We start from the raw sequence: 24,332 nt of genomic DNA, 5'->3' as shown, positions 1-24,332 counted from the left end.
CGTTTTCAAGTTTGAATTTGAGTTGTTTTTTCATATGGAAAAGTAAACAAGATATCTGCAATACAATTCTTAGTTCATGGTGGCTTTACATCATCACTGTGCCACATTTCTTTTAAACATACTAAAGTTTAATCTTCTGATTATTTTGTGTATGAGGAGGTGGTCATCACTTGCAATTTCAGGTCAACTTAATTTAATAATGCAATGATTGCAATATTCTTATTCTTTAAACAGCATCAGCGTTGGACCCGCAATTTAAAGAACTGCCCTACCTGGAAAAAGAGGACAGAGAACAGGTCTACACAAAACTGGTTTTTTGAGGCAGAAGTGTCCCACCAGGTAACTCTTCTCTCCTCTTTCCTCTGCTCTTTTCTCTTCTCCCCTTTCATTTGTCCTCTCTCAAATCTCATCTGTTCTTTATCTTCCTCTAAATTTATGTGTGCAGTATTACAGCGCAGAAATTTGAACAGTTCACACATTCTTACATCAATAGATGCAAGCAATGGGAAATCAGGAGGAAGACGAGGGAAGCTCAAGCACAAAGCTGTCAGGATTCAATGAAGAGACCACAGGTGTGTTTCATGTGATACCAATAAAAGATTGTTGTTGTTTTGTATTAATGAGAAACATGACTATATTTTGAAATATATTTCTTATATTGTAGCTCCAAATGAGTCACCTCCTTGTAAGAAGAAATCCTTAGATGCGCTGTTTGGCGATTCCTTCACCCAAAGAGAAAGAAAATCCACAAGCGAGACAGCCAGAGCAGAGGTGTTAAGGTACCGAGCAAAATATGCGTTGCCTTTGACTGAAAATGCCATGAAGTGGTGGAGATTTCAGGAGAAAGAGCTACCTGTACTTTCCACCCTTGCTAAACGGTACCTGTGCATTCCAGGCTCCAGTGTGCCAGCAGAACGAGTTTTTAGTACTGCTGGCGACATAGTGAACGCACAGAGAAGTGTTCTGCGGCCAGATCATGTTGATCAGTTGATATTTTTGAAAAAAAATCTGTAGTCATTGAAGAGTAGCCTAGTAGGTTACACTTGATCTTTTGTTGAATATTGTTTGTTTATTAAAATGAGAGTAGTAGCAGGTTCATCCACTGCTCATTCAACCTGAAGAAATGTTGGTTGCACTTTATTTTTTATATTAATACTGTATTTGTATTGTAATGTTGAAAAACAAAAGCAGAAGTAGCAGGTAAACCTACTGTTAATTCAACCTGAAGAGATGTTGGTTGCACTTTATTTTTGATATTAATATTGAATATTTTCATGTTGAAAAACAAAAGCAGAAGTAGCAGGTAAACCTACTGTTAATTCAACCTGAAGAGATGTTGGTTGCACTTTATTTTTGATATTAATATTGTAATATTTTTATGTTGAAAAACAAAAGCAGAATTAGCAGGTAAACCTACTGTTGAAATGTTGGTTACACTTACTGTACTTTTATTGAAAATGTATTGAATATTGAAAATGAGATCAGACAATTTTAACTTCCTGTTAATTCAACCTAAAGTGTTGTTTGCACTTTATTCAAATAAAATGTGAATGCATTTGCCATTCATTGTTGTTTACTTGTTTATTTATATTCATAATTAATTGATACCTGATTCCATTACAAGAAACAGGAATCTAGGAAACTTCACCTGCACTGTCCAGTATCCAGGTATTTATTTCAGTCACACTGGTTGAATTCTTGGCTAAAAGGTTCCTGAATCGATTTCAAGTCACTGAATCGTTTCGGATCGTATCGTTCTAAATGAACCAATATCGTCCTTGCATCGTATCGACAACCACAAATCGTGATACAAATCGAATCGTTGTTAAAACGAATCGTTACACCCCTAATAATAATAATATAATATGCCATTTAGCGGACGCTTTTATCCAAAGCGACATACAGTCATGTATATATATACATGCACTAACGGTAAGTTGCTCTGGATAAGAGCGTCTGCTAAATGACATAAATGTGTATGGTTTGAGAGAGAGAACATCAGGTAAAGTTCTGGGGGATGTCAGCCATGAAGTTGTCTAAACACAACTGGAATATAATTTGTTTCTGATTCATTGTTAATGGATTTTCAATTAGGAACACAGGGGGAAAACCTAACACAACAACACACATTACACACAACCAATAAAAACAAAGGAGGAGGAAACCACTAAAGTTGTTACCATATTGTCATTTTCTAACGACAGGGAGAAAACATGTAAAATCTAGAAGACTACTTTAGATCTGGTCAGAAGAAGCCTAGTGCACTACGTAGGGAACAGGGAGAGATTTGGGACAGAGACAGTAACTCCTGTATGGAAATCTTCATTCTAATGACAGTGAGCAAATCTCCACCCTATTCCCTATGTAGTGCACTACTTTAGATCTGGTCAGAAGTAGCCTAGTGCACTACGTAGGGAACAGGGTGTCATTTGGGCCAGAGTCAGTAACTCCCCTGGGTATGAATTTTCTCTCTATCTTATCTGTCTTCTATATGATGTTCTCCTCTCCTCCTCTCTTCTCTCCTCTATTCACTCTATTCTATCATCCACACCACATGCCAGCTTCAACACAATCCATTTACAAGTTAAAGACACACCTTGGAATAAATAGCAAAGGAAAACTACTACTAGATGGATTTTTTATTTCCCATCACCATGAATCATATTTAATAACTGAACAGTAGCAGACCTAACTTAATCTGTTCCTGACTCTGGGTAGTGGATTAAAAAGACCATCAATCTCCAATGATATTAAAGTACAATTCTGAACATTACTGATATACTGAGTGGCAAGTCAAGATATCTGCTGTTTTTATTGTTTGGTTAATAACACCACCTGCTGGACTGGATTAATGTTGCTTAACTGAGCAGGATGGGAGAATAAAAGATGCCAAATTTAGGGTCGGTTTCCCGGACATCTCCATTGAACATGCTTTTTAGTCTAGAACTAGGCTTCATCTGTGTCCGGGAAACCGGCCCATATAGTTCAATTAGCAAGTAAGTAACACTACCTGTTCCATGATACTGAGGAAAATTACATTGAGACAGAGAACCAATTGAGAAAACATTTCAATGGTTCTGAATGACAACCAACATACATTAACAGCATACATCATGATTAATGTGAATATATAAGATTAAAACATTGCACTTACAAATAATATGAATGCATTGAATTGTAATTCATAACATCTTCTGAAGATCAAATCAGTCAAATCATTGTACATAAAAACAGAGCAGAATGAATCATCACATCTGGGGACCATCACCACCAGCATGACTAGTATCTATGTGGACCCTACTACAGTTTAACCAGCTCAGCTATAAACTACACCAGCATGACTAGTATCTATGTGGACCCTACTACAGTTTAACCAGCTCAGCTATAGACTACACCAGCATGACTAGTATCTATGTGGACCCTACTACAGTTTAACCAGCTCAGCTATAGACTACACCAGCATGACTAGTATCTATGTGGACCCTACTACAGTTTAACCAGCTCAGCAGTACCAAAGAGATAAAACCCAGGATAGAGGGGCTGAGTGAATGTGGTCTGGACTCTGTGGAGGAGGGTCATTGTGTCAGAGACACTGTAGAAGGACAGAGTACCTGCCTTGTGATCCAGGTCCACTCCTACTCTGGAGGACCGAGGGCCTGATACTTCAGTCACAACATTATTGTGTCTGAACCAATAACCACCACTAGAGCACACTAAACTCCAGGACTTGTCATTGTATCCAAATCCACCATCTGTCCCTGTTCTGCTGATGTCTTTATATGAGACTGCTGTAACAAAACCCCCCCCACTCCACTCCACCTCCCAGTAACAGTGTCCAGACAGACCCTCTCTACACAGAACCTGGTAGTTTGTGAATCTGTCTGGATGAACAGGATATGGTTGGACTTGGCCTGTACGTGTCACCTTTCTGTTCCCTTTAGACAGAGAGAGGAGTGTGTGTGCTGTGTTTGGGTCCAGTGTGAGCTGACAGGAATCTGGGAGAAGAGCAGAGCAGAGACCAATGAGGGGAGTTAGAACAATAAGTGAAGTCAGATACTGTATCTACCCTGTCTTTGATTAGAGCACAGCAGAGATCAAATCAGAGAAATATGAGGAGTCAGATAGATACCCAGTCTTTGATTAGATCTATTATTGCTATATATTTCTAGAGGGATTGTTAGGAGTGTCAGTAAAAAGAGACTGTTAGTTACTTCAGAATAAAGAGACTCACATTGTAAGAACTGTTCTCTGGTCTTGGGCTCTGGAGGCAGTACAACATCCACTATATTCACTACAGACACACAAACACATTCACAGAGAGAGGGAATGTTATCATCACACCATATTCCACATGTATATGACTAGTAGGGAACTTTCAATGGTCTAAAGTTGATGTTCTTATTATTTTCAACACACCTGTAGTGGAGATCTTGGTCCATTCTCCTTTAAGGACGTCTTCTAGTTTCTCTCTCAGTTCAGACACAGTCTTACTCACATCTCCAAAGTACTGAAGAGGACGGACAACGATGCTGGGTAAGTCTGAAGATACACTGGTACCGGAGAAAGACTGATAACTCTGGGGGGGGAGAGACAGAGGGAGAGGGAGAGAGAGAGAGAGAGTGAGAGGGAGCAGAACCAAATTATTGAGAGTTTTAATTTCATATCACATGTATCAAGGCAGTTGAGTTACCTGGAGGAAATGGATGTGATCCTCTGTGTGTGAGAGCTGCTCCAGCTCAGTGCTTCTCTTCCTCAGCTCAGCTATCTCCTGCTCCAGTTGCTCCAGGAGTCCTTCAGCTTGACTCACTTGAGCCTTCTCTTGGGCTCTGATCAGCTCCTTCACCTCAGAGCGCCTTCTCTCAATGGAGCGGATCAGCTCAGTAAAGATCTTATCACTGTCCACCACTGCTGCCTGTGCAGAGCGCTGTTAAGATAGAGAGAGAGAGACTGACTTGTCTTACTTTAATGAGCCATCCTCATTACACTAACACCCCCACCCCTAAAAGCACATTGCGTGCCACCACAACCTCCAGACAATCACATTATCCAGTACCCAACACCACAGTACAATACACCAACCAGCACCACATTCCAACCGTCCATCCAACCCCTCCTCTCCTTCCGTACAGACAGCCCCCCTGAGCCCCATACCTCCTGAAACATCTCCACACTGTTGATCATTTTGTACAACTCAAACTCAACCCTAAGGCGTCAACAGTAATGGCATTACCCTGGCAACACAGAAAAAACATGATGAACAGTCTGTCATTGCAGAAAACGGACACCCCTCCCCAACTCCCAGGTCAACCCGAGCCAACCAGCTATTGGTGTCCAGGGCTCCATGTAATACCTTCCACTGGACGACCCCTGACCTTTCCAGCACTGGGAGCTTATAGAGCACCCTCCACCTATACCCTGCCATGCTCTCAGCCCCCACAACCCCCTGCCACTGATGCCCCTTCACTCCCACTAAGCTCAGAGTGTTAAAAGTCAGTAAGTCCTCCGGACTCTCCTGCCAGTCCCCAGTCTCTGCTGTCACTTGCAGTGGTGGAAACGGTGGTGGCCCCTCCTCAGGCTGCTCCAGCCCTCAGTACTGCAGCATAGAAATCAGAGACCCCTGCTGTATTGAGTCTCTCCGGCCGCATGATGAAGAGCTGCTGATCCAGCCCCAAACCACCAGCCCTCCTCAACAGAGCACATGCTGGTTCCCTCCAGCCCACCTCCGTACGGTACAGTAGCCTCTGTGCTGCTGAGTCAGAACGCTGCCACCCTGACCAGAAAATGTTTACTAACTTGCGCTGCAGGTCCACAAGCAGACCACCGGGGGCGTTGAGAATGGCCAATTTAAGGCATAGAGAGGATGCCACCAAGTTGTTGATGATCAGCACCGTCCCTCTGTATGCCACTTGGGAGATGAGCCACCTCCACTTCGTCAGCCTCGACACCACCGCTTGTGACACTCCTTCCCAGTTCTTCCTATCCCAACCCTCCGAGCCCAGATACACCCCAAGCATCTTGAGCCACTCACAGCCCCAATGCAACCCCCCTGGAAGCTGCGGAGGTGCCCTGTCCCTCCATGCCCCACATAACAGAGCCTCACTCTTGCACCAGTTTACCTAAGCAGAAGACGCCCCCTCGTACACCCTCAAACTATTCTCCAGGGCCTGTAGGTTCTGCTCATCCCTAACCAACACAGACGTCATCAGCGTATGCTGACACTGCTATGCCTGTCCCCAACCCCTATGCCTGGCTCCCACACTCCCTGTAGCCTCCTGCGTAGCAGGCCCAGAAAGGGCTCAATAACAAGAGTGTATAGCTGCCCTGACAGAGGGCATCCCTGGTGAATGCCCCTCCCTACCCAGACTGGCCTACTGAGCCCTCCCCACACCTTGACCATACATGAAGCCCCAGCGTACAACATTTGAACACAGGCCACAAAATTCTCCCCACAACCAAAACAACACATTGAACAGATATTCATGGTCCACCCTATCAAAGGCTTTCTCCTGATTATGAACAGATTGTCTGTGTTTGAGCGTCCTGGTACACAGTACGTTTGGTCCTTGTGTACAATAGAGTCCAGGTGGGATTTCAGTCTGTTAACGAGGACCTTGGTAAAGACCTTATAGTCCAAACAGAGCAATGCCACAGGCCTCCAGTTCTTTAAGTCGCTCAAATCTACTTGTTTGGGCAGGAGAGTCAAAGCCTCCCGTCTACAGCTTAGCGACAGCTCCCCCACCCCGACGCACTCACACAACACACGTCCTGTAAAATAATTCCCCAGAACTTTTTATAAAAATCCACAGGCAGACCGTCTGAGAGACAGCAGCTGAGAGTTTGTGTAAGGCCAGGGAAAGGTCAATTTGATTTCTCTGTGACAGAGAGAGTTTGGAAAGGTCTGTGAGCAGAACCTGAGAAAACCCAGGATAATAATAATAATAATAATAATAATATGCCATTTAGCAGACGCTTTTATCCAAAGCGACTTACAGTCATGTGCATACATTTTTACATATGGGTGGTCCCGGGGATCGAACCCACTACCCTGGCATTACAAGGGCCATGCTCTACAGAGGACCACAGAGTTCTGCCCTCTATAAATCAGAGTACAACTCCACAGCCGCAGCCTCATCTCCCCACAACAGAAGTTACCCACCCATCAGGCTCCCTCATCTCCCCACAACAGAAGTTACCCACCCATCAGGCTCCCTCCTCTCCCCACAACAGAAGTTACCCACCCATCAGGCTCCCTCCTCTCCCCCACAACAGAAGTTACTCCCCCTTCTGCTGTCCACACCTCTCCCAAAAGCCTTGGAAGCTTGAGCAAAAAGTGACATCTTGGAAGAGCTTTACATGGAATTTCCAATAGGACACCTGCCTGGGCCCTGTTGAAACAGAGAACTGAGCCCTGTACTAGGTGCAGACACATTTTGGAAAGCAAAGACAAGGAAATTGATTTTGGCTCTAACCACTAACAACCTACCCTTACACACCTCTTTTGCTACCCCTGCACTAAGATTTGTGCCTTCCACCAGACCCCCAATACACTTCATTAATCACAACACTGTGTGTCTCTTGCTAAAAAATCACATTTAAATGTTTTTGTTTGACATATTCCCCCAGTCTCTGCAGCCGTTCATGTTAAGGAAGTCTAACCGTGAAATCTCCATAAGAGGTGGGAGGGAAATCGCCACAATCAGAAACCAGTAGAGAAGCCCATAAAGCCGCCATGCCAGAAAAACATCCATTTAAGCAGATTCTGAAGACATGCCCTTAAGAACCCATGACCCATTTTCTCAGCCTATACCGCTTCCTGGGTGAGAGGACACTAAACCCCTCATTCTTCATCACGTGTTGTACTGACCTTACAAACCTTCCAGGATCAATCAAATAAGACTCCAGCAGAACCTTCTTTTTCCCCTTTAGTCTCCATCAGGAACCTAGAAAGTTCTCTCACCGTATATACTGGGCCCTCAGCCTGACTGGCTGTCAGCTCTGGATCCAATGAGCCGTCTGAAAACGAGACGCCTTGTCCTCCGCTCCCGCAGACTCACCTCCCCCCTCTTCCTCTTCCTCCTCCTCCATTGGCACGGTACCGTCCTCCTCCTCCCCCAGTCTCTGCCCCCTGCACTTCCCCCTGATCAGAGCCTCTTCCCCAATGACAGGCAATATTTACTGGGATGAGCCCACCAAGCCTTCGCCCACCGGAGTCTCTGTTACTACAGAAACCTGCCTCAGCTCATGTAGCCCAGCTGCAACCCTCCCCACCACCGCTTTCTCCACGGCCTGCGCACCACCACTTGGCCATGCACAACTACCGTGTAGCTCAGTTGGTAGAGCATGGCGCTTGCAACGCCAGGGTTGTGGGTTCGTTTCCCATGGGGGGACAGTATGAAAATGTATGCACTCACTAACTGTAAGTCGCTCTGAATAAGAGCATCTGCTAAATGACTAAAATGTAAAAAATGTACTCTCCTCCCTCCTGGTACCCCCGCCATTTATTTGCAATTCTGAGTAATCACTATTTTAGTACGGATTAGTAAGGAAAAACACTTTATTCAGTACTACTGCAGTTGCTTAATAATTCCAATAGATGGCAGCATAAGACCATTAATGACATTTCAGAAGAGTTTAGTTCTCTCCCTGGATACACCACCACTCCCCCTCACAGGAAAACTCCTCCTGCCTGAGCTTTTTACTGTCCCTTTCCACACTGCTAACGCAAGAGGAAGGACTGAAAACACATTACTGTGAAGTAATATAATGATGATTCATGTTTATTATTACCTGTTTTTATGGTCATGTTTTGAAATTATACTTCATTACTATAATGATTATCAATAAGCCTAAACATTAATTCAGTCACCTCTGGTCGACAAAAACGTATTTTCCTAGTACATTAATTGTCAAATTCATCAATCAGCATCGAGCACTCTGCCTTCTCAGGCAAGCGAGGGGCATGTTGAGGTAAATATGCTAACCGCGACGGTTGCATTATGTAATTTATTGGTGGGCTGGAAGATGCAGTGTTTTTTCTTTTCTATTCAGAGGCTATTTACTCCCAATATGATATACTTTTATATAGAAGGTTTTTATAATGCATGTTTACTAGGGTTGAGGTTAGCGCATCTGAGTAGGGATTATTTGGCCGGGGTTCAATACCTGTCCTACATATCAATCATATTGCTGCTTGTAGCCTAAAACTGATGATCCCCACACTAGAAACACCGAAAACGATCTGTGCTAGCAAACCCTGTGTTCCACCCCTCCCCTGTGTAACCTTGAAGTTTGTTAAGAAACAAACACTTGTCTACGAAAAGAGACAACATGTTTAACGGATTCCGCTTGGCACCCAGCCGAGAGCACACGAAAACCACTTGCAAATTTACCAAAACTAACCAACTACTTGCGGTCTGTTCGTAAGTAATAAACGGAGGCAGATTAGCCACCACAACTCTTATCGAAAGAGGCGAAATCTGCACCAACACACCCCTCACAAAAATCCCACTCACAACAAGACAAACCTTTTTCATTAACACAACCACCGCCTTGTTCATTCTGGATGCAGAGTGCAGATGTTCCGCTCCAACCTGTTCGCCGACCATGAGCAAAACTTCCTCCACACCTTTCTCCGGGAACGCATCCGAAAGCGACAGCGTTTCTTCTCCACTCGGTTGAGGCCATCACGCCGCCCTAACAAACTACCCCTACTCCCCCCTCAACTCTAAACGATAAACAGTGGAAACCAATAAACAAACCCTCCACCATGAGAAAATACATTCAGAAAATACGCAAGAACCAAAAGAAAAAAGAATAGTAGCCCTCCTCACGAACCACAAAACTCTCACGCAACCAACTTCTTCTTCTATGATATAATGGCGGTCCACAAACCAACGTTAAAGGTGCATGCCGCCACCTACTGTGCTGGAGTGTGTGGTCAATCACGGTTTCCAACATTTCTAAATCCTCCTACCTAACTCAGTACTACTGAGAAAATAAAGAAGAGCCCTACTAACTTCTAATAGACCCTCCCCCATCCCCAAAAACCCTTCCAAACCCCCCCAACCCTGTCCAACCTCAATGACCCTACACTTCAATCTTTCCCTCTCTTCAACATACTTACAACAATATAACAACACATGCTCCACCGTTTCATCGACCGTACCTTCCAGACACAAACCATTCCCATGCTTGCCAACCAGATGTAATGACGAGATCAATGTACAATGTCCTAAGCGCAATCTAGTAAACACCACATCTTCCTTCCTAATCTGACTTTTGAATCTTGGTCCATCAACCTTTCTGTAAAACTGTCAACTATTCATATAAATGCCGGCCCTTGTGCTCAGCGTACCATCTCTTCTGCCACACATCTATCAAAATGGCTCTGATCTTACATTTGGCCTCACCTCCAATACATATCCTTAAAGCTATATACTGGATTCTGTCCAGCTTCTGAAGCCAAGTTTTGCCTTGTTTGATAAACTATACACCCGTAATCAGTTGTCGTCCTGATCAGAGCTCTACAAATATCCATCAACAATTGTCTGTCAGCACCCTATTCATAACCAGAGACCCACATAACCAACTACCGCGAAAGTTAATGAATGAGAGAGACAGAGACATCGTTACAACACTGTACATTGCCATAATATAACAGTTCTTCTTCTTTGGAGATTAACGGCGGTTGGCATCCAATATGTTGCATTACCGCTCCCAACTGGACTATAATATAAATCCATTATACTTTGTGATACAAAATGGGAAAAGGGGAAATTATAATAAAACAAAAAACACCCTTCCAACTAACCCTACACTCATTAAATACCCACTACCCCATTCCACTACTTTGACCCTATCTGCTCCTGCACCATGCCAACGGCCTGGGAGGACGGGACACCACCACTCAACACACCCTGTAACTCTTCTGAAGTCTAATCTTGTATGCCCAAATACTTCTCTGCAGCTGCCACCACAACATCTATTTTCTGTGATTTACATTCCATTTCTGCTGTACAATTGATAACCATTGCTATGAACGCTAAGAAGCTAACTTTACTAAAGCATATATCACTCGTTGGCCTATCCCTCTGTGCTGGCACAGATCTACTACTCACAGGGATCCTCTCAGGATCTCTCACCCTTGACCCATCCTCCTCTACTTCCTTCACTGCCTCAGCATACGACACCTTCTGCACTACTCTGACTCTAGCCACCTCAACCTGCCTCTCTTGCACCGGACACTTCTGATCCCCAGCAATATGGGCATCCCAACAGTTGACAGACAACTTCATCCACTGAAACTACACAAACCTCTATCCCATGCCCTCCTGCACACTTCCCACATCTTGGAATCTCCCTCCTACAAACTGCTGCAACATGACCATAAATGTTGCACATGAATCAGAGCAGTGGATTCGCCACAAAAGTTCTAACAGGATAACTGATATAGCCTAACATGACTTTATCGGGTAAAGACTCAAAACTCAAAAGGACTGACAGTGACTCCTCTGTTTCACCACGCTCACCACCGGATCTGTGTTGCACCAAACGGCGGGAATCACAAACACCAGCAGTCTTCAACCTTAATTGATCCACTTCTACACTTAACGCTACCCCAGAAATCACTCCTTTCAATGGTGCCCTGTTCCTAAGAGCAAAGCAAGAAACAGATCTTGACCCAAGTTGCGTGACACGGAGCGCCCACTCCCTCTGGTCAGAAGAAACACAAACAAATACCACAAGTCCACTACAGGTTACCTTCACTGATTCAACTGCACCCAACTCCTTTCCCACCCACCCTGAAACTACAAATGAATCTGCCAAAAGGTATGGATCCACTTTGTCCTACAATGTATCTCCTACTGCACCAGATTCTTCTTTATCATGTCCATTGATGCCAGGCTCTGGTTCCGAGCTCATCACCACACCTTCTACCTCACTTAACTCTCCCTCATTCATTTCCATTTCACCTCCAGAACTCGGTCTGACTCACTCTGTTTTCACTTGAATTATAACATTTGAAATGTCTCTATTACTTTGAAACGTTTGTGAGTGTAACATTTACTGTTAATTTCTGATCATTGATTTCACTTTTGTTTATTATTTATTTAACCTGCTTTGGTAATGTAACATGTTTCCCATGTCAATAAAGCCCATTTAATTGAATTGAGAGAGAGTGAGAGAGAGAGAGCTCTGTTAATGTATAGCGGACATGAGTCACTCATGGTTACTCATGGTTATGTGATGAGGTAGCCCCACTTGTGACTTTAAAATCAGTGTCGGCCCAGTAAGGAATCTCCTCTTGGTGTAACATAATAATATATAATATGCCATTTAGCAGACGCTTTTATCCAAGCGACTTACAGTCATGTGTGCACACATTTTTACGTATGGGAGGTCCCGGGGATCGAACCCCCAAGATGTTGGTTTCTCCCGCAGTAGACCCGGGTTCATATCCCGTCAGTTACATTAAGCAGTATATTCTCTGAAAGGGGTCCTGTTTCCAACAGTGGGGTCAGTGGGATTGGATAGGGGCCTCTCTCCCTCTCTCTCTCTCTGACTGGAGGAGAGAAGTGAAATGGTGTGTCTCCTCTGGTCAACAATACTCACCTTGAGAGACTCCACAGCCTGTTGGAGCTCCTTCAGGTCCTTCTCTCTCTCCTGGAATCTCTGCTGGACCTTCTGATGACTCATCCCCAGCTGCCTCTGTGGAGAATCACTCTTCAATGAGCTATCAAGCTTTATTTGTCCAGTAGATCAATAGTATAGTAATGGGACATAGGGCCCATAGAGAGGAAGGTCTAAAATCTTGAGGAAGTCCCTTTACCATATGAAATTTTCTATGTTGCTATGTGAATGATTATAGTGTTTATGGTAGGCGTACATGTATCAAGGGGTTGAGGCTGAACTTTGAACTCCTAAAAGGGCATTCAGAATGATAATAGTGTTTGACTTTAGAAAATGGTGAAACATTTGGAGCAAACTCAATATACTCAAGGTCTGTGTTCATATTTGTTCTGCTGAGGATCGATTTCATTTGATATCTCTCATATTCAAACAGCCTTAGTTCCTACTGTATCTTTAATTATTTGTTTATCAGACAGTCACCAACAAGTAGTTCTGGTCTTACCTGTTTCTCAGTCCTCTCTGCTGCAGCTGACACTGTATCATGGCCTTTATGTTCATCCATCACACACTGATAACAGATACACTGCTGATCGGTACGACAGTAAACCTCCAGCAGTTTGTCATGATGAGAGCAGATCTTCTCCTGTAGTTGTGCGGTGGCTTTGACCAGCTTGTGCTTCTTCAAAGCAGGAGATTCAAAGTGAGATTGGAGGTGAGTCTCACAGTAAGAGGCCAGACACACCAGACAGGACATGAGGGCTTTCTGCTTTCTGGTCCCAGTGCAGACATCACACGCCACATCTCCAGGTCCAGCATAGCACAGAGCAGGAGGGGGAGCAGCCTGGAGTCCTGTCTTCTTCAGTTTCTCCACCATCTCAGCCAACATGGTATTTTTCCTCAGATTAGGCCTTGGAGTGAAGGTCTCTCTGCACTGAGGACAGCTATAGACCCCTTTCAGAACATCCTGATCCCAGCAGTCCTCAATACAGAGCCTACAGTAACTGTGTCCACAGGCAGTAGTGACCGGCTCCTTCAGTGGATCCAGACAGACAGAACAACAGAACTGGTCCTGGTTCAGCAGAACTCCCTGCTGAGCCATTTGGATGGTTGTTCACTCTCACACAGACAGACGACACAGAGACTCAGATCAGTTTCGTTTCCACAGAAGTGAGTTTTTGGGAGGGCGAGGACTTTCTGGATCTGCCAGATAGGTGAGGTTAGAGGGAGGGAGGGAGGGAGGGATAGAGAGAGAACTGCGTTCAACATGGAGAGGGAGACAAATATTTTAGTTTCTAGGTTAGGGCCCTTCATTTGGAATAAATCTAACAAATATGAGTTGTTAGAATATATAAAGGGTAACAGTTCCTATGAAGTACATATTATAATTATTTTAATAAGCTTCATAATGCCTTATAATACACTTATGTGTTATAACACTGATTATAAGTGTCTATAATAATTCATAAGTGGTTGTAATGGGGGGTTTGATATTGATACAATATACTGTAGTTTAAATGAATACTGTATGTATTGACTGATCATTGAGAATGAGGTAATACTTTACATTACAGTGTGGGTATTACTGTTAGGCCTAGGGTCAGGGTTAGAGTTACTACATTCAGCAGTAACCCTAACCCTAGCCATATCTAGGACTAAAAAGAGAAGACGTTTTATAATCAGAGTTCTTTGTATCTCTTCTTAGTCAGACAGAAAGAAGAAGAAGAAGAAGGTTCAACTCCAGGATCTGGCTGGACCACTCAAGGACATTCAGAGACTTGTCCCGAAGCCACTCCTGCATCTTGGCTGTGTGCTTAGGGTTGTTGTCTTGTTGGAAGTTGAACCTTCGCCCCAGTCTGAGATCCTGAGCGCTCTGAAGCAGGTTTTCATCAAGGATCTCTCTGTACTTTGCTCTGTTCATTTTTCCCTCGATCCTGGCTATTCTCCCAGTCCGTGCCTCTGAAAAACATCCCCACAGCCTGATGCTGCCACCACCATGCTTCACCATAGGGATGGTGCCATGTTTTCTACAGACGTGACGCTTGGCATTCAGGCCAAAGAGTTCAATCTTGGTTTCATCAGACCAGAGAATCTTCTTTCTCATGGTCTGAGAGTACTTTAGGATCCTTTTGGCAAACTCCAAGCGGGCTGTCATGTGTCTTTTACTGAGGAGTGGCTTCCGTCTGGCCACTCTACCATAAATTGCCTAATTGGTGGAGTGCTGCAGAGGTGGTTGTCCTTCTGGAAGTTTCTCCCATCTCCACAGAGGAACTCTGGAGCTCTGTCAGAGTTACCATCGGGTTCTTGGTCACTTCCCTGACCAAGGCCCTTCTCCCCCGATGCTCAGTTTGGCCAGGCGGCCAGCTCTAGGAAGAGTCTTGGTGGTTACAAACTTCTTCCATTTAAGAATGATGGAGGCCATTGTGATCTTGGGGACCTTCAATGTTGCAGAAATGTTTTGGGACCCTTCCCCAGATCTGTGCCTCAACACAATCCTGTCTCAGGGCTCTACGGACAATTCCTTCACCCTCATGGCTTGGTTTTTGCTCTGACATGCACTGTCAACTGTGGGACCTTATATAGACAGCTGTGTGCTTTTACAAATCATGTCCAATCAATTGAATTTACCACAGGTGGACTCCAATCAAGTTGTAGAAACATCTCAAGGATGATCAATGGAAACAGGATGCACCTGAGCTCAATTTTGAGTCTCATAGCAAAGGGTCTGAATACTTATGTAAATAAGGTATTTCTGTCTTGTATTTTCAATAAGTGTGTAAAAATAAAAACCTGTTTTCGCTTTGTCATTATGTGGTATTGTGGGTAGAGTGATGAGGAAAATGTTTTATTTAATCAATTTTAGAATAAGGCTGTAACGTAATAAAATGTTGAAAAAGTCAAAGGGTCTGAATACTTTCCGAATGCACTGTATGGCAGCTAGAAATAAAAACTGGATGGTCTTCAGAGATAGATGGGAGGGGCTTCGGGTAGCTGAAGGCGGGGACTAAAAACAAACAAAAGATAACTAATGTAAAATGTAGTGTCTGGGAAATGTATGTAGTATGTACATTTATAAGCTGGAAGTGGAAGCCTAAGTATTGTTTGTCCATTAGTTTAGGAGGGGTGGTAGGGTTAGGGGAAAATAATAAAGAAGGAAAATATATTTAAAATAATATTTACAAAACATATATACGGGGGATTGGAAATGATGCAGACAATTACACAGATAGAAGCCCCAATATATCTGCAATGTTAAAGCTGGTCCTGTAGCTGTACGGTGGCTTTGACCAGCTGGTGCTTCTTCAAAGCAGGAGATTCATAGTGAGGTTGGAGGTGAGTCTCACAGTAAGAGGCCAGACACGCCAGACAGGACATGAGGGCTTTCTGCTTTCTGGTCCCAGTGCAGACATCACACGCCACATCTCCAGGTCCAGCATAGCACAGAGCAGGAGGGGGAGCAGCCTGGAGTCCTGTCTTCTTCAGTTTCTCCACCAACTCAGCCAACATGTTATTTATCCTCAGAGTAGGCCTTGGAGTGAAGGTCTGTCTGCACTGAGGATGTCACACCCCACATCTAAAGGTCCAGCATGACAGTGAGCAGGAGAAGCAGCTTGGAGTCCTGTCTTCTTCAGTTTCTCCACCACTTAGGCGAGCACAGCACTCCTGTTCAGAATAGGTCTTGGGGTGAAGGTATGTCTGCACTGCACTCAATCTGGTTTATTTAGTACCCCAGCGCAGGTTAAGTAGTGGAAAGAACATGTTGGGTTATTTGGACCCAGACAGTTTGGTTGCGTGAATAACCCAATATGTTGGGTTGTTAGTATTAACAGAACACGGGTTAATTTAACCATCAGTTGGGTATTTTTTACTCTCATGCTTGGTTGACCTAGCAACTGGGTCTGTTTTAATGTCATACTTGGTTGACCTAGTAACTGGGTCTGTTCTAATGTCATGCTTGGTTGACCTAGCAACTGGGTCTGTTTTAATGTCATGCTTGGTTGACCTAGCAACTGGGTCTGTTTTAATGTCATGCTCGGTTGACCTAGCAACTGGGTCTGTTTTAATGTCATGCGCGGTTGACCTAGCAACTGGGTCTGTTTTAATGTCATGCTTGGTTGACCTAGCAACTGGGTCTGTTTTAATGTCATGCTTGGTTGCCCTAGCAACTGGGTCTGTTTTAATGTCATCCTTACTGTAGGATATTTTAAGGCGTTTACATACTGTAAACTCAATGTTTCCTTATTAAATTCTTCTATAATATGTAGAGTATTTATTACATATTATAATAAGGTATACCACTGTATCATAGCCCAACAATGAGACATACGTGGACTTTTAGGAAACTCTATAAGCATCATTGAAGCTACAAAAATGTCAATGTTCAACCTTAACATGTGCTAACCACGCAACAGACCAGATGAACAGGAATTATATTTACTCTCATGGGTGGCTAAAAATAACTATCTGAAAGCCACACCTCTACTAAACTATGCCTACAGTCTTCTGATCTGTCCTGCTGGGTCATATCTCAATAACCAAGCAACAATAACCCAACACCCAGCATCCATAACCCAGCAGTTTTTAAAGAAAACAACTCAACTAAGTGACCCAACGCCTGCAACCCAACATTTGGGTCAACCAAACAACCCAGTATTGTTTAGAGTGTGTGGACAGGTGTAGACCCCTTTCAGATCATCCTGATCCCAGCTTTCTTTAATACAGCCCATACAGTAGCTGTGTCCACTGGCAGTAGTCACCGGATCCTTCAGTGGATCCAGACAGACGGAGCAACAGAACAGTTCTAGATTGTCAGCCATTTTAGTGCTTTCACCTGAAGGTTGAGCAACAGGGTGTCAAAGATAACTCTCTGTTTCATGGAACTCTACACCAGAGGACAGGGAGTGGCTTCCTCTTGACTGTGTACTCTGTATCTACAGGTTTTTGGGGGATGGAAGTCAAGCTAAGAAGATGAATTTGCATACAGCTGTGTCCACAGGGAATAGTAACTGGATCCTTTGGTAGATCCAGACAGCAGAGTGGATATTTTAAAAGGGCCTCTGCAATGTCCATACAACAAACTGCACAGCAGAGTATCAGAGATAACTTTAATTTCTTTGAAAGTCTGAGTGGTGGGGGAGGCCTTTTAGATCTGTTTGGAGACGTTAGTCCTGGATGGATGCACTGAGGTATATAGGGATGGAAGCCATAGTGACGTGTAACCAAATATAAGGTTGTGATAAAACATTACAACGTTTTAAAGGTTCCATAAATGTACAGTGACCTATTCAGAAGCCACAGTGGTGAATGATGAATATGTAAAATCAAAAGTTCTCTTTCATTTTCAGTCATGTAAAATGATCATAAATTGTAAAGAAACATGTGGATGCAGTGGGGTGCAAATACCTCTGTAGAATTAATTAAGCGAGAAATGTCAGTGGAAACGCTTAATGCACAAATATTGATATAATAACCATCATATTAAAGTAAACTTGGAGTCACACGATGATATGTGGTGTGGTCCTCCCACTACGACTCGGGAAACCATGCAGTTTATTAAGCTACAGATGAAATAAGTTATGCTGAACTTCACAGGGTGGTGAAAGTTCACAGTGAAGAGCTTGATGCTCCTTTCCAATAAATATCGAGGGTCTTTTTGTCCATAATAATGTCATCATGTAGGCAGCCTATCCAGAGTGGGCGTGTTCACTATATAATGCCCCCAAAACATCTGACAAAACCATCGGTAGAGTTGAAAATGTGATGGAAACCCATTTAACATAACTTTTTAAACCGGTACATGGGAATTTAACTGCAAAAATATATTAGTATATTCTAAAATATATATTTGTATGTGCATTACGTCATCACGCACAGCCATTTATCTTCAACACGTCAATTTGATGGAAACATCTCTGCTGGTAAAATGCACATGTTTTCATGAAGATTTTACAATATTCACATGAAAATCTGACGCCAGTCAAATGGAAACAGATTTTCATGCGAATATTCAAATATCTGCATAAAAACAATATCCTCATCTATAAACAATATCCCAATAGAATTGAATGGTAAATTACGTATTGAATCATTTTGGAGTCACTTGTATTGTAAATAAGAACATAATATGTTTAAGTGGCTCCAAAATGACACAATACATTATTTACCATTCAATTCTATTGGGCACAACATCATCTGAAACACAACCGAAACACACTGCAAATGATTCCAACAAGAGTCCCAAGCTTAATGGAGTCATAGCCTGCTAGGAATATGGGACCAAATACTAAACTTTTGACAAAGTGTAATACACTATAAGTGAATTTGTCCAAATACTTATGACACCTACAAATGGAGGGCCTAGATAAATACAGTATATTTATTTCTAAACAGTAAAACAGACATGAATGAAAATAACCTCAAATAAAAGGTGACATTCTGTACTGTCGCCTCATATAAAACATTTAATATCAATTCTAAAATGCTGGAGTATAGAGCCAAATTCATAGTTGAATAAATTCAAAAACCAAGGGTGGGTCAAAATTATTCAAATAAAACAACTTGGCCATGAAGAAGTTTCAGTAGATTAGGAACTGCTTCCTATAAAGCTATGTGGAGTATAATGTAGCTGGACATTGTAAAGTCTGCTTCCTATAAAGCTATGTGGAGTATAATGTAGCTGGACATTGTAAAGTCTGCTTCCTATAAAGCTATGTGGAGTATAATGTAGCTGGACATTGTAAAGTCTGCTTCCTATAAAGCTATGTGTAGTATAATGTAGCTGGACATTGTAAAGTCTGCTTCCTATAAAGCTATGTGGAGTTTAATGTAGCTGGACATTGTAAAGTCTGCTTCCTATAAAGCTATGTGTAGTATAATGTAGCTGGACATTGTAAAGTCTGCTTCCTATAAAGCTATGTGGAGTATAATGTAGCTGGACATTGTAAAGTCTGCTTCCTATAAATCTATGTGGAGTATAATGTAGCTGGACATTGTAAAGTCATACATACAATTATATTACTTCTTATTGACATTCAACCTGGGAATGAAAATTTAAGCAATTAATGTACAAACATGTCTAAAACAAATCCTGCAACAAAGGACCAGGTGTGAATGTTCTGGGGGGTCTAAGTCTACCCCTAACCAGTTTGAATACACTGTTTGATTTCACCCCCAGACCCCAAAACACACCCCATTCAAAACAGTTTCAACAGCCCCCCACCCGATGCAACTCAATATTAAGAAGGCATACAGTCAGTGTACAGACCAATGCACTACCCCCAGGATCACAACAAGCCCCTCACACATTGGACCACACACACACAATGTGAATGGAAATATATTATTATATTTTTATATATTACAATCACAAGAAAGGGTGTTGGTTATTTTAGTTTCTTGGACATGTCCTTACTATAAAAAGAAGCATGTTTGGTCTTGTTTGAATCAGCCCAATTCTCTGGATATAAATAAAATAACCATGATTGGCAGAATGTTTAATTCACATCTCTGGCTATTAATAGATTGTGGAACTATGAAAAATAGGGAATAATGTTCCCAACACACCCACCTCACAGTTCCTACACAGACTCTGAGGCACCATGCAGGTCTGACACCAGAGGAGGCTGGTGGGAGGAGCTATAGGAGGACGGGCTCATTGTAATGGCTGGAATGGAATCAATGGAACGTATCAAACACAAACATATGAAACCACATGTTTGACTGAGTTCCATTTATTCCATTCCAGACATCACAATGAGCCTGTCCTGCTATAGCTCCTCCCACCAGACTCCACTGCCTGACAACCATTCTATTGTCTTGAGGACTTTACAACCATTTGGTCTGATCAAAGACCAGGACACCCTTTCAAATAGATACATCCTCTCAGCCTTGATGACTAAACTAATCAAAGACTAACACATACACACACACACACACACACCACAGTAATCAGATCATGGTGACTCCATAGTAATAACATTTATAACTCATAAGTCACCAGGTGTGATTTACCTTTTGACAGATGAAACCCTACATCAACTACTAATGACTTATGGGAGGAAGTGTGCATTTCACATATTAAGATATAATACAAGGATACTTCCTTTGTGTGTTGTACTTAGTCAATTGAAAATGTGCTTAAAGTTTTGAAAAAACAGCCTTTTGATGATCTGTTTTGAGTTTTGTATTAAGAGTTGTGAAATTCTACCACATACTTGTGAAAATAGTACAAAAGGGATTATAAAATATATAATACATGGATACTTCCTTAAATGTACTTATTTTGTGTTATGCAGTTATGTTATTGAAACAGAATAAGTCTAATGAGAGAATAAATAAGTCAAGTCCAACCATTACCTCTCTCCTCTTTCACATCCCTCTATCATCACTCCATGGGTGTGTCCCAATAATATCTCCTTCCTCCTGAAGTGTAGCATTCCTTCACTACTCCTCTCAAATGTAAAAGCATTGGATTGGTGTTGGCATGGGGTAGAGGGAGTTTACATATACCAGTCATTTCCTTTTAAATCCATGAAGGGAAGTGGACAAGTTCACACTTAGAAAGGAGATAATAGTTCCACACCCCATGTGTCCTGATAACTACAGGAATGGAACCATATTGAGGTTGTCTGCTTTCTATACGGTTTGAGGGGAGAGAAGAGAGAGAGAGAGAGAGAGAGAGAGAGAGAGAGAGAGAGAGAGAGAGAGAGAGAGAGAGAGAGAGGAGAGAGAGAGAGAGAGAGAGAGAGAGAGAGAGAGAGAGAGAGAGAGAGAGAGAGAGAGAGAGAGAGAGAGAGAGAGAGAGAGAGATAGAGAGAGAGAGAGAGAGTCAGGACATCAGGTAAAGTTCTGGAGATGAGGGAATATGTGTGCAGAAAGAAACCCTCCAGTATGGTTAACCACAGTTACGCCCAGTATGGACTATCAATACAAGTGACCATTTAGAATGTGACCCAGTTCAATGGGTCTTAACAGAACTGGGGGATGTCAGCCATGAAGTTGTCTAAACAAAACTGGAATATAATTTGTTTGTGATTCATTGTTAATGGACTTTCCATTAGGAACACAGGGGGAAAACCTAACACAACAACACACATAACACACAACCAATAAAACCAAAGGGGGAGGAAACCACTAAAGTCATTACCATATTGTCATTTTCTAACGACAGGGAGAAAACATGTAAAATCTAGAAGACTACTTTAGATCTGGTCAAAAGAAGCCTAGTGCACTACGTAGGGAACAGGGAGAGATTTGGGACAGAGACAGTAACTCCTGTATGGAAATCTTCATTCTAATGACAGTGAGCAAATCTCCACCCTATTCCCCATGTAGTGCACTACTTTAGATCTGGTCAGAAGTAGCCTAGTGCACTACGTAGGGAACAGGGTGTCATTTGGGCCAGAGCCAGTAACTCCCCTGGGTATGAATTCTCTCTCTATCTTATTTGTCTTCTATATTATGTTCTCCTCTCCTCCTCTCTTCTCTCCTCTATTCACTCTATTCTATCATCCACACCACATGCCAGCTTCAACACAATCCATTTACAAGTTAAAGACACACCTTGGAATAAATAGCAAAGGAAAACTACTACTAGATGGATTTTTTATTTCCCATCACCATGAATCATATTTAATAACTGAACAGTAGCAGACCTAACTTCATCTGTTCCTGACTCTAGATAGTGGATTAAAAAGACCATCAATCTCCAATGATATTAAAGTACAATTCTGAACATTACTGATATACTGAGTGGCAAGTCAAGATATGTGATGTTTTTATTGTTGGGTTAATAGCACCACCTGCTGGACAGGTTTAATGTTGCTTGACTGAGCAGTACGGGAGAATAAAAGTTGCCAAACTTAGGGCCGGTTTCCCGGACATCTCCATTGAACATGCTTTTTAGTCTAGGACTAGGCTTCATCTGTGTCCGGGAAACCGGCCCGTATAGTTCAATTAGCAAGTAAGTAACACTACCTGTTCCATGTTACTGAGGAAAATGACATTGACAGAGAACCAATTGAGAAAACATTTCAATGGTTCTGAATGTTTGAGTTTGAGTTTGAGTTTGAGTTTATTTTTACAGGGACAGTGCACATTAATCAACGTTTCAGTAAAAGTGCCGGTTTTAGCCAGCCGGCTAATTTTCAACCGCAGTCCCTGGGCAGGTTATTAAAAACAATTACAATATAGACAATAACAACATAGAACAAGACATAGCATACAGACATAGCAACATAGGACAAACAAGACGTAGCATACAGACCGAGCAACATAGAACAAAAAGCAGCAAGACAAAATTCATAAAAGCAACAAAGTGTTTCCACACCTCACAAGTTACAGACAACAGACATGGAAAGCGGCAACACACAGCTAGGGACCATGTTCACAAATCTGATTGACCTTTAGCCATGTCTTCAAGCATTTTGTGAAAGTGTGATATGTGGTGCAGTTATGTGTGTCTGATGGCAGTCCAGACATGGGATGCTCTCACAGAAAAAGCGGATTTACTAAAGGTGCTTTTCCTTAGGGGAACTACACAGTCACCTCTCATGGCAGACCTTGTGGATCTGCTGCCATATGTTTGGGTTTTCTGTTTAACAAAAATACTGAGTGGAGGGGGAGCCAAGCCATTTAGGATCTTGAATACAAGACATGCATCGGTGTATTGCACAAGATTTTCCCAACTCAGGAGCTCATGCTTTCTAAGGATGTGACAGTGATGATGGCTATTGGGCTTCCTATCAAGCACTTTGAGAGCCTGTTTGTAGACAGACTTAGGTCTTACTGTTGTACAGCAAGCTTGGGCCCAACTAGCCAAACAGTATGTTAAGTGGGGGAGTATCATAGATTTGAAGTACAGTTTTGCTACCTCTGTAGTCAAACAATTTCGTATAAATCGGAAATTAGCTAGGTTGAATTTGGTTATTTGAATTACCTTTTTCACATGCTTTTTAAAAGAGAGGTTGGAATCAAGTGTGATGCCAAGGTACTTAAAATCAGATACCCCCTGGAGCTTCTCCCCTGACACATAGACTTCTGGCTCAGTAGCATCTGTTGCCCTCTTTGTGAAGAACATGCAAACAGTTTTTTTCACATTGAGATGCAAACACGAGTCACTGAGCCACTTTGTAACCTGGACCATTACAGTAGTGAGTTCTTGTGCAGCTTGTTGTTTGCTCTTTGCATGCACATATATCACTGTATCATCTGCATACATTTGAACTTCAGACCCAGTACAGACAGAAGGCAGATCATTAATGTACAGGCTGAACAGGAGGGGCCCCAGTATTGACCCTTGGGGCACACCCACATCATAGCTAAGAGTGGGCGACAGCTCATTGCTCACTCTGACACACTGAGTTCTGCCTTCAAGGTATGATTTCATCCATCTCAAGGCATCGGGGGAAAAAGTTGAACTTGGACAATTTTGTGATGAGAATCTCATGGTTAACAGTATCAAAAGCCTTCCTTAGGTCCAGAAACACAGCCCCAACAACGCCCCCTTTGTCCATCTTGGACTTCACATTTTCCAGAAAAAAGCAGTTGGCCATTTCTGTGGAGTGTTTCGCTCTGAAGCCAAACTGCATGCAATGTAATGTGAAGGGGCTGTTGTTGAGGTGGGCAATCAGTTGTTCTGCTACACACTTTTCAACAACCTTTGACACCACAGGTAGTATACTAATGGGCCTGTAGTTACTCACGTC

General features: G+C 42.6%; 1 long non-coding RNA gene across 1 annotated transcript; it reads left to right on the top strand.

The window, feature by feature from the left end:
• The first annotated feature begins 286 nt into the window (after positions 1-286).
• On the top strand, positions 287-696 carry LOC121556712. Its single transcript, XR_006659116.1, has 3 exons — positions 287-339; positions 494-572; positions 665-696. It is a non-coding gene; the product is annotated as an uncharacterized LOC121556712 (long non-coding RNA).
• Positions 697-24,332: the final 23,636 nt, after the last annotated feature.

This window comes from Coregonus clupeaformis, unplaced genomic scaffold (genome assembly GCF_020615455.1).
Source record: "Coregonus clupeaformis isolate EN_2021a unplaced genomic scaffold, ASM2061545v1 scaf0804, whole genome shotgun sequence".
NCBI lineage: Eukaryota > Metazoa > Chordata > Actinopteri > Salmoniformes > Salmonidae > Coregonus > Coregonus clupeaformis.
This window is presented reverse-complemented; position numbering and strand designations above follow the sequence as displayed.